The sequence below is a fragment of the Glossina fuscipes genome, unplaced genomic scaffold (assembly GCF_014805625.2).
Source record: "Glossina fuscipes isolate IAEA_lab_2018 unplaced genomic scaffold, Yale_Gfus_2 61, whole genome shotgun sequence".
NCBI lineage: Eukaryota > Metazoa > Arthropoda > Insecta > Diptera > Glossinidae > Glossina > Glossina fuscipes.
The window spans coordinates 2,197,300-2,209,420 of record NW_023998433.1 but is presented as its reverse complement, the minus strand read 5'-3'; positions in this window follow the sequence as shown (position 1 = coordinate 2,209,420).

Genomic DNA, 12,121 nt, shown 5'->3' with positions numbered 1-12,121 from the left:
GACTTTTAAATTAAAAAATAACTTCAAATTAATTATTTAATAGCTATTACTATTACACTTTATGTACATATTTATTAATATTTTATGTCAATTAATTTTTGTTTTATTTTAAAATTTTTCATTTACTTTCTTTTTTAATTCCAAAGATCGCTTATATTTGCAGCGCTACGTTGTCGATATCTATGTGTGCCAGACTTTAGCTGAAGATTATTTGAAATGAAATAAACTGAAGTGAATGCTTTTTAAATCCTATTTATCATAAAATATAAACAAAGAATATAATATGAAAATTGGTCACCTGTGCATGTGTATTAATGTTAATCTGACAGAGAGCATAAAAAAAAGATTCTAACGAGCTGCTTTGGCGAACAGTACAGTGAGTCAAGCAAATTACATGTTCCTTATAATTTTCAAATTTAGTTAACTTTTAAGTGAGCTCGAGGTTGTTCCATCGTTTCATGCAGCCCGGACTTGTAATAATGTGAAGCTACGTTTTAAAGTCAAGTTTTCCATGAAATAAGCCTATCGAACGACCTATTATAGTTTCCATACTCTAATACGAATTTTTCAAAAGATAGGCGGTATTTTACGCTATTTTGCTTAAGTCACGTGCAGAGGATAACCAATTTACTCAAATTATCTCGAAAATACGCCACAAATTGATAGCAAATTAATCCACTCCATAGGAAAATTGCGAAATCAATAAATTTGAATCATCGCAACTTTTCACAACTCTCCATTACGTTAGTGCATAAACATCGCACAGTACAGTCGGACGAGTTTATTTCTTCATCATGCATTTAATTGTTCATCTCTGTGGACAATTTTAAACGAAAGCGGGCGTAGTAAGAAAACTAAACTTGTTATGATATTGTAAAATTTTCATTGGGTTTTTTTTTTGTCACGCCCAGAGGATTCTTAAATTTACAACATAGTTTTTAAATGCACACTTGTTCATAATTAAATGAGAAACTTTCCCAAAATAAGGAACCCTCGGCGAAAAACATCCTACAACAACAAATTTAATACTAAACTCATCTAATGTGTTATGAAGTCGTGGTCGGTTTATGCAACTGTGCTAATGGCTTATGATTTAATTATCTCAGGCTTCGGTCCTCATTGTTCGTTGTGCTCATTATTCGATTGATATGAAAAAGAATATAAAGTCAAACAATAAATTGTTTATGATTTTGTTTAGTATAGTCTTTAAATACATAGATAGTATATGCACATGCACGATATTCAATAAACATTATAGATATATGAATGTTTACATATGATATCATATATGATTAATAAATTCAATTTATCTCGAAGGGTAAGGCAGAAATCATATCATTTTTATAACATTTCTAAGAAGATTTTATTTCATTTTATACTGCATTGCACTGTTTTAATTATAAAGAAATAACGCTACTATAATATATTGTATATATAACAAATATAAAATATTCAGATAAAGCAAAACAAAATTTGGCATATAATAATCTAGCGAGTGAACAGTTTCGAAAATTTATTGCAAAGGTGAGAAGAAAAAAGTAGACTGAGAGAATAAGAAAGAGAGAAACAATGTTTGTGACCGCGGCTAATAAACTTGTTGGTATCAAACGGGTTAACTTTGAAACGAGTCGAAAGAGTAGCAAGAGCAACAGACTAGCATGCAACAGAATGTTCTTATATGTACGTGTTTATTAAACCAGAAAAATAAACCTAAACATTGTGTTTATCAAACGTTAACAATGTTATTGTTTTCAAATAGTTAGCAAAGCAACGTTGCACTTGTCTACACACATATGTATGGATTCCTCTTACTCCTCACTCACACATTGGTATCAAAAACTTTAACAGCAAATGATACATGAAATAGTATATTTAGTGATATTTTAACTACATGTACGTATATGTATTTATAGACGTAACACATACATATACATATGTACACAGAAACTTCTTCTATATGCCTAATAGTGAGTGCATTTACTTTGTAACTCCGCTCAGGTCATATTGATTGACTCTCAATCGACCTACACAGTGTGATTAATATAAATTGTTTCACACACACAATTCGAATTTTCATATCCTAAGCTTCTCCACACACCAGCGCTTCCAGTCAAAACTCTCGAAAGTGGGCATTGCAAAAACTGTGTTGTAAATTCAAGAACCCTCTAGGCTTGATAAAAAGAAGATCTGATCATATTTTTACATAATTATTATCATCTTAGTCTTTTTACTACGCTGGTTTCCGATTAGAATTGTCCACAGAAATGAACAATGAAATGCGTAACGAAGGAATCGGTTCATCCGGCTATACTGTACAATGTTCAAGCACTAATATGGCAGAGAATTGTTTAAAGTGGAAAGAAATTGACAATGATTCAAATTTACTAATTTCGCACTTTTTCTAAGAACTGGATTTATTTGCTATCAGTGTGTGGTGTATTTTCCATAAGGCAGAGAAGCAATTCCCCAACAGAAATTCTATCTTCAAAAGCCACACCTGGAGAGGGTGTTGCAATTAAAAATCTGTCCTCTATTAAAATAAAAAAGATATAAGCGAACTGTTTTTAACCGGGACATTAAAAAGCTGAAATTAATAAATTTTTTAAATAAACTTATTATCTATCTTAGGCGCGTTAGCAGCAAAAATTTAACTATAAAATCTCTGCACAATTACTCTAGAGTATATTTATTAAATCTTGCACTGCTTGCGATATCGAATGCATTAAGTTTGTCAGGATGTGTGTAAGACCCAATAGGAACCAGCAGGACTTAAGATAGATCCACGATTTAGATTAGAATCTGCATAATCTGCATTAATCATGTCTACATGTCCGTCCGCCTACTTCTCTGATATTTCTCTACATGCGTCTATAATCAGTCCCAATTTTCAAGATATTTTGACGAAATTTGCGACATTGTTGTAAATTGACCCGAGAAACTAATCGGATATTGGGCAATGTATTCCCAGTTTAGATGTTACCAATAGAATAACAAAGTTGATATGTTTCCCAGTTTGACGACAGATGAAAAATTTCGGTTGTTTTTTAGTTTATTTCCTAAAGTATGGAAAACATATGCATTGATATATATAACAATTTCAAAAATTTTGATATCTTAATTGTTGTCTAGTTTTTGCTTTAAATACAAAACCGGAACTTTATTCGATTGACAATTTTAACCTAATTAATATGCAACAGTATGCATTTAGAAAGTTAGCTTTAACTGTAAACACATTTTAAGTCTTTACTTACTTTACTTATTGTGTTTAATCGAAATTTTCTTTGTTCGAAAATCTTAACTACATTTCTACACTCTCTACAGCATCTGAATGTCTGAATGTTTCAAATAATGTAGTCAAGTCATTATGTTACCTCAATAATCCATTAGAACAGAGTTTATCAAACTTTTTCTTATGATCTCGCTGTAAACCTTCTAACTTAAACTAACCTATCCTAACCATACATTATTTCAAAAAAGTGTCTTAGCGAAAAAATTTGATTAAAACGTTTACAAAAAAATTGTTGAAAAAATATACCAAAGCTATATATGTAAGTATGTTTGTATTTCAGAAAAATTATCTTTTAATATGTTTGCCCAAGCTCTCTTCATAATATAGATAATACGGTGACTGAGAAAGACTTCTCTCTACTAGAAAATTATCTCTTTTTAAAGACATTGTTTTTTTCTCTCCGCTGCCCCCGCGAGCACATTGATAACACTTTGGTATATATTTTACTGTACCAGTACATTCGTTTAAAAATAGCAATAACCAAATCGCAGAAGGACGATATTTATACTATTTCCACGCGACCGTCCGTATTCATTCAACTCAGCAGTGTTTTCGCTTACACTTAAACGTTTTAATTACTATTCGTTTTAATTAATTTGTTTTTTGGTTTACTACTATACCAATTACAAAAACCAAACCTCCTCTCCTATTTATAACAGTTAGCAGTCCGTCTGAATTCAAGATAAAAAATGTTGGGAAAATTGCTTAATCGTTTAATACTGTTTTCACACTAATAAATTTTATCTGCGTAGAGAACAACACAATTTATTGCGATTATAATTTTTGTTATCGAAAATTTTTAAGATTTGGATAATGATGCATTCTTGAAAAGCACTACGAAAAATATTGCAGGCCCCTTGTATAATGTAATTTAAAGTCTTCATAAGATTTTCTTTAATTATTTTACCAAAAACTTTATGGTGTTTGCGAAATTACAAATTCTCATTCAATATGAGACAATTATTTCAAACAAGTAAACGCATATCTATATGTTATGCGCACATTTCTCTTATATTACACTATCATCAATTTTAGTCCCAACACCCAAATCGAAATATTCGGTAGTCGGAAGTATTATAACACACTTTGATAACTTAAGTAAGTCGCAAGTAGATTGAAACCCACAAGCGATACATTGAACTCCAATACAAACGACAAAATTGTGCTCTATATTTATAGGATATAATGAAGCTTTTCGTAAAATTCCTCAAAAGCTAAAAACGAAATCGGTCGCAAAGTATATCTTGCTTGGTTCACCGGTGCCAGGAGAACACAATTTCAACTCTAACACAAACTGAAATAAAGTAAGTTACGACTTCATAAACAAATCGTTGTTAGACAAGAAAAATGGCATTTTCGATCATAAATATATAATATAGAACCCTCATTGGGCGTCAACTAAGGTCTATTTCTTTGAAACCACATAAAATGGTGAAATTTTTACCGATTATAACAAAGGCAGCGTCGCACTTATACGAAAGCGCGAAAATTCTGGTAGCGCGGATTTATGGAGCTACCAGAATGATAGTAAAAAGTCTTAAATAAAGTGTCAAATTTTGACTGTTTGTCATTCATTGAGATATTTTTGCCGTTCTTTCGTCTTCGCCTTCGCCTTCCGCTATTGCTAGTGCATTGCTTACCGAGATATGAAGAAACCATTGATCATATAAACAAGGGGATACCTTGATAACTAATGGGACTAATCAGGCTAATACGAAAAATGAGAAATAAAAACGCGAAAGCATTCCACATCCATCACTAGAACGTCCACACTCACTGAAAAAAAATCTATATTTAGCAAACACGCGTTATGAGTTTTCAGACATTGTATGTATATATATTCAAATATTTTAACTTGTAAAACGAAACTCTGTCATAGCAACATGGGTTACAAAGTGTTTAGGTGTTTGTGCGTACATATATATGCATTGATATGCGTGCGTGCATACGTAAAGATACTTATTGGGAATAACCATGGACAACCATAATATTGGTTTTATTGAGAGGTATTTCAAAATGTACACTAAATAAAAACCATACGTACATGGATTCTAAAATCTATATAAATGTGTATATGTATATATGTGCTCATGTGCGATTCGGTTTAATACTCTAACATAACATTTTTACAACACACATCACATAATTTTGGCTTAAAGTACCATTAAAGTGTACATTATTTTGCGGATTTTTGTTACGTTGTTTTTGCTGCTGGTGCTATTATGCTAGTACTTTCGGTTGTTGGTTACTGGTTTGTTGACAGCAATTTCATGATGCTCTTTCAGAGCAACTATTTAGTGTTCCTGTTATACGTATTCCCTTTATTTTATTTTTATTTTGTTTTTTTCTTTTTTTTTTTTTTCATTTTCTTACCACACACCGATCGTCAACACTGATACTTGTGCTGTTTTAGATGTTAGATGCTGGCGAAAGACAGAGAGAAATGTTTATAGCTGCATGTGTTGGCGTCTGTTTAAGTTAAGCTAGTTAGCTGACCAACAACACACAAATAATATTTTAAATGCGTATGTAAGTAGATACACACGTATATACATATACACATATTAATAATGATGATGATTACAAGCCAAAAATATATTATCAAGTTTGGTGTTGTGTTACACTAAAGAAAAGTCAACTTTTTATGACAATCATTTTTCTATCGTAAAATCCACAATCAGGCGCATACTCCCAGAAAAACGTATACAACCTACTGCCAACACAAATACATATATACATGCAGGAAATTATTTGTTAAAATGACACTGTACCTTTAAATGCTATATGTTGTCTATACGGCACGTTCCATCGCGTTTACACACAACCAGTTATTGTAAATTTTAAATTAATTGAAGACATTAGATAAGACGCCAATTAATAAATTATGATTACATTCTTAATTAAATTTTCAAAGGACTGTAATTTACTGAGAAATGAAGTAAGTATGCCTGGCTAAGTTCAATTTGGGTGATTAACAGATTTAAAACTCTGATCCCTCTTTCATTCTCATTCATATGATGATAGAAGATTTGTTGTTGAAATTATTTATTATTATGGTATGCTTCTAGGCACAGTTGAATGGCTGCAATGCACGAATCTTTCTCTTCGCTTTCCCGTCACGTTACTGGATATGTATATGAACGATGATATTCGCTCAGCTATAGCGAACCTCAGTCTTAATATCATAAGAAGCAATCAATTCAATTTCATGCATGGAAATTTCTGTTGTATTTGTTTTTAAATTATATTTAAAATCTTTTATCCGTTCTTTTTTTTTTTTATTAAAAGCAAACGAAAGTACAAATTATTTAAAATTTCTCTTTAAATTCATTGCAGTCGACTTATGTGTATATATGCAAAAATAGTTTTAATGAAAATTACATTATAATGTTTCAAATGTATGAATGAAAATTTTTTCACTCTAAATGTACACTGCAGTGGTTCGTATCAATGCGTGTCTCACCCAATAAAATGAAGGCATTGACAACGGAAGAATCGAATAATTGTGTACTTCCGAATAAATTAATGTCGGTCGAGATAATAACAAAACAAAAAAAAATGCGAAAGGCTAAAAAAACGAAATAAAAAGTAGTAAGTTTCGAATAAAATTTGTCGAATTTTGTACACCTTTCATAAACATTAAGTATATAATATACTCAATTCAATACAATACAAAAAATATGCCAATTTCCGCAATAGCTGCTGAAAGTGTGAAAGAATGAAAACAAACTGCTTTCTATTTGCGTTGCGCGCGCACTCACATATACAAAAGCCATAAATATTTACCAAATGATTACCAAAATTAAAATAATAACTGTGGTGTATATAAAAGATCAATTTTTCCAAGACCATATTGATTCAATTGCTTTTGAGCGCAGACTTTACGTCGATACAAAAGATGTAAAGCAAATGCTGGCAAATAATGGAGTATTTTAATGTCATTAAAATAAATTGCCACTTAATCGGTTTAAAATATCTTATACGCACTTTCTCATCTCCAATCCCTTTGGCATACTCCTCTCGAACACATTGCGATGGTATTGCACCTTATTCGTAACGTATTCCTTTTTACCGTCCTTGATTGTCCAACAATTTGTAACATAAACAGATTGAAATAAAAGCAACAATAACTGAACAATGATAAAAGCATACATGTATATTTTAATGTTTCTTTCGATGTGTGCATGAATTGCTCTTTGTTAATATTTTTTGTTGTTTTTTAACAATTTAATTGATATAGTCGAAAATAAAAGAGATTCTCGTTTACAGCCACGCATATCTAAGTATTACTTTCGTTATAAATAAAAATTTCAAAGCAACTCAAGGAGACAGCAGTATAGCAATCTCAAGAAATCAGAAATAGTTTCGAGAAAATTTCAACACCAAAGGAATATTGACTTGGCTTTTATAATATCCACTGCATGCACCATACAATTAGTTAAATGACCTTGCACAGCGATCGAAAATCGATCCAATCAATAAAATTTTTGTATCATTTTTATACATAATAGTTTAAGCGGTCTTTAAGAGAATAAAAAAAAAGAAAGAACAACAGCAAATATTACAAGACGGCATTACTCTTTAAGCACCATTTTGGTTTGCTTTACAAACTGTGTAGAAGAAGAAGACTTGATCACGAATAAAACAGAGAATTGTGAACGACGAATAGAGATCACTGACAAGGCTACCTAAAGGGTCAAGAACACGTTGCAGTTTATTACGCCTGCTTTTAAATTGAAACATATCGTGGTAATTCACTTCATTTCATATATATATATATATATATTAGTTTGGGGAAAAAGAAATCCATTATTTTTATATGAACTTCAGGACTTTATTTAGCATGCTTCGGATTGTCCGATTTGGGTCAAATATGCACCGTTTTGTTGTACGATTTGTTGCCATTTTAAAGGTAACTTCAAAATGCCTCTCTCATAGAAGTCCTGGTCTCTATTTGCAAAAAACTCTTGTAGTCGATTTTCACAATCCGCCCTAGATTCCAATATTTTATCATTAAAGAAATTTTGCAATGCAAGAAAAAGATGATAATCGGTTGGTGCCAAGTCCGGACTGTATGGCGGATGCATTAAAACTTCCCAACCAAGCTCCCGAAGTTTCTGACGAGTCACTGTAGATGTGTGTGGCCTAGCGTTGTCCTGGTGGAACACGACACCTCTCCTGTTGGCCAATTCTGGCCGTTTCTGGTCAATCGCTATCTTCAAACGGTCCAGTTGTTGACAGTAGAGATCAGAATTTAGCGTTTGGCCATATGGAAGCAACTCATAATAAATAATCCCCTTCCAGTCCCACCAAATGCATAGCAAAACCTTCTTGGCCGTTTGAGGTGCTTCACCGCTCTTTGACCACGATCGTTTTCGCACAGGGTTATCGTATGTGATCCATTTCTCATCTCCAGTCACCATCCGTTTAAGAAATGGGTCCATCTCATTCCGTTTGTCCAAGGCTTCGCAGATGGAAATTCGATCCATCATGTTTTTTTCTGTTAATTGGTGTGGCACCCAAACATCGAGCTTCTTTCTGAATCCAGCTTTGTGTAAATGGTTTAAAACTGTTTTATGGTCGATTTTTAGCTCCTGGGCGATGTTACGACTGCTAACATGCCGGTCAACTTCGATCATTTCTCCGATTTTATCGACATTTTCGACGACCGGCCTACCTGCGCGAGGTGCATCTTTAACATCAAAAATTCCTGAACGGATTCTACGAAACCAAAATTGCACATAATTGGCTGTTACAGTATCGGAACCATAAACACCATTCAAAATTTTAGCCGCCTGGCTTGCATTTTCGCCTTTGTCAAAGAAAAACTGTAAAATGTACCGAATTTTCTCTTTCTTCACTTCCATTTTTAACACGCTGTAACTCACAGCTGAATGCACCAAACAAAAAACAGCAAAAGAATTTTATTTACTGAGAAATGTCACCTTTCCAACGAGCATAAATCTGAAATTGTTTGACGCGATACTTTACGAGAAATCTATCAGTGCAGCCATCTACCGAAAAAATAATGGATTTCTTTTTCCCCAAACTAATATATTCTTAATAATTGAAGAATTGGTGCAGAATCATCATTTGTGGAAGAAGAAACCCTTATGTAAACGATATTTTGGAATGGAGAAAATGCACACGTGCACATATATATATTTATATACAGATATACGTAAGTATTTCTAGCAATTTTTTTTATTTGAATAACTAAAACATATTTACTTCGCGTAGATTTCTAAAGGAGAAGGAGGGAAATGAAAAAGAAAAGCTATTTTTATTTTAGATTTACGATATGAGATATAAAAAGGAAAAAGAGACGAACACAAATTTTGGCACACTTGACTAATAAGAAATTTTCTGCTATTTTATACATATTTTCACTTTTAATAAACTGGAAACACGCACGTATGGCAAAACAATTACAATTTTTCTTTGCGATGAAAGTATTTCTATTGCAATTCAATTATCTTTTTGTGAGAGAAAAGCAAACCTCCCACAAATCGAATAAAGCCGTGTAACAACAAAGTGGACTTAATATTATTTTTCAATGGGATGGAATCCACCATAAATACAGTTTAAAAACGGAATTTGCTACAGTATGTAGGCGATGTTCAGGTTTTTCTTCTTAAAACTAAGACTAATTGTAGGATTCACCAAATCGAATCGACTATAAAATGAATAAGAGTTAAATACTATACTTTATTTTATAGCCTAACCAAATTTTTAATGGAGGCAGGATAACGAGCCCGCGAACAAAAAAATTTATAATTAAAACCAAATTTTTTTTTTTTTGTTCTTAAAGGTTATATAATAAATAGCTATATATTTGTTTTATAGCCATCGTAGGAGAATGAGAAAATAGCTTCAGTGTCCCCACAAAGTGTATATACTTTTGATGAGCATCAAATCCTTAATCGAATTAAGCATGCCCGTCTGTCCGTCTGTCTGTCTGCGTTATGTCTGTTGTAAACATTATTTTGGCCGTAAATGTGAGGCTATCTACTTCAAGTTTGATAGAAACATTTCAACTTCTTGCGCACATGTAGGTATTAAAAATGTGCCAGATCGGTCAAAGCGGACGCCTACAGTTCCACGTAAACTAAGAATAACTTTCTTTTTCGACAGGAATAACATATTGTTTTTTTTATTTAGTATCCATAAAGTACAGCAAATAAATGTACAAAAATGGGAACATAAAATCTGTAGACGATGTTAAAGTAGTATCAGCACAAAAATGGGAACAAACGATTCCTTGTTTTGCAGATTGTTAGCGACATTTTGGGCTCGTTAAACACCTTTGAGACAAGCACTTACACGTCGAATAAAATCATTTTTATTTCTTCTTGCCCTCTTTTTAGTCAAGCCAGCTTCGACTGTCTACTTATCGTTAGAGTTAGTCAAAATTAGCAAAATATCTGCTTTTTATGTTACTATATAAGCTTTCCTTATTTCTTAGACGCGTTTATAAGTCATTGTCATAGGTGCTAGGAATATTGCGTTAACAATACTGTTACGAAAATCCCAAATCCAAATATCAGCTAAGTAATTTTCCCTAATAATACATTCCCTAAAGAAGGGAAAACCAAATGAGCATTCGCAGACGCGTCATGCAGCTGCAGGCCGATGGAAACGATTAGAGGAAAAGCAGGGTGGGATTAGAAATAAAACCATAAATTTAGGATAGTAATATGCTTGTAAAAATGTATATAAATAGAATATTTGTGGAACGGAGGGTCAGTCAGGCAAGAACATTTGAGCCGAGAGTACGGCCAAATTAAATTGTGAATAATTCTACTGTTAGGAATAATTGTAAATAATTGTAATAATTGTAAATAAACACTCCTACTGCTGTGAAGGACAAAGTGGTAAAATAAAAGAACTTTGAATTGAATTTCGCGAACTGTATCTTGTAAAAAGCGAATTTCATAACAATACTTTCAATGCATGTTAAAAGGCAACGAAAACTGATGCATAGGCAAGTAGAACATTTATGTACGGCTTAGTGCGCATTCTTGATATTCAGCATATCAAACTTCTCTTCCATGCAACCAAAGATTACGTTTTAATTTGCACATTGAGCTCTCTTTCAGTAAAGCTAGGTCCGCGCTTGATTCCTGCTGCTCAAGACACTTTATTTTCATTAAGCTGGGTCAATGTAAACATAATTATGAGCCTTTTCACCCATTTAGAGTTGTTTGCAGAAACCTCAATGATGTCTATCGTTTAATCTCAAATTTGGATTCTATAAAGTCTATCAAAACAATTTTGTTTAATACGCGCGGTTTGCCTATGTCATATTTAAACTAACTTGCAATGATTCGAAAATTAACTGGCGTTGTTGACTATTATCAATTGCCAGGCTATTGCGTGTTTGTAATGGTTTAAGGGTTCACTTGCAATTCGGTTCTGTACTGGTTGTGGGTATGTCTCTGTATTAGTTGCGTATATGCTCTTTTCTTTTTATCTTAAATGATCTAATGACCTTACCTTATATGACAAATTGCCAACCGATACTGGAAAAAATCATATAGTGTTCTGTTTTTTACACTGGCAAAAATCCTAGTACCTACCACGACGATTATGGAGTCGTGCATTGCTCGTTGCTAGATATCAATGCCAAAATTTTGTGCCATGAGTCCATATAAGAAGTTTATTTTCCAGTATAATTTCACATCATTGACATAGAAACAAATACAGTTACTTATTCCCAAATAGTTGACATAGCGTAAGATGCATTTTCTTCAAGGTTAGTCTCTTGCCTAAGCGATCTCCAAGATATATGATTGCCGTTTAGAATGTGATAGCTGTCTAATTTCATGAAGC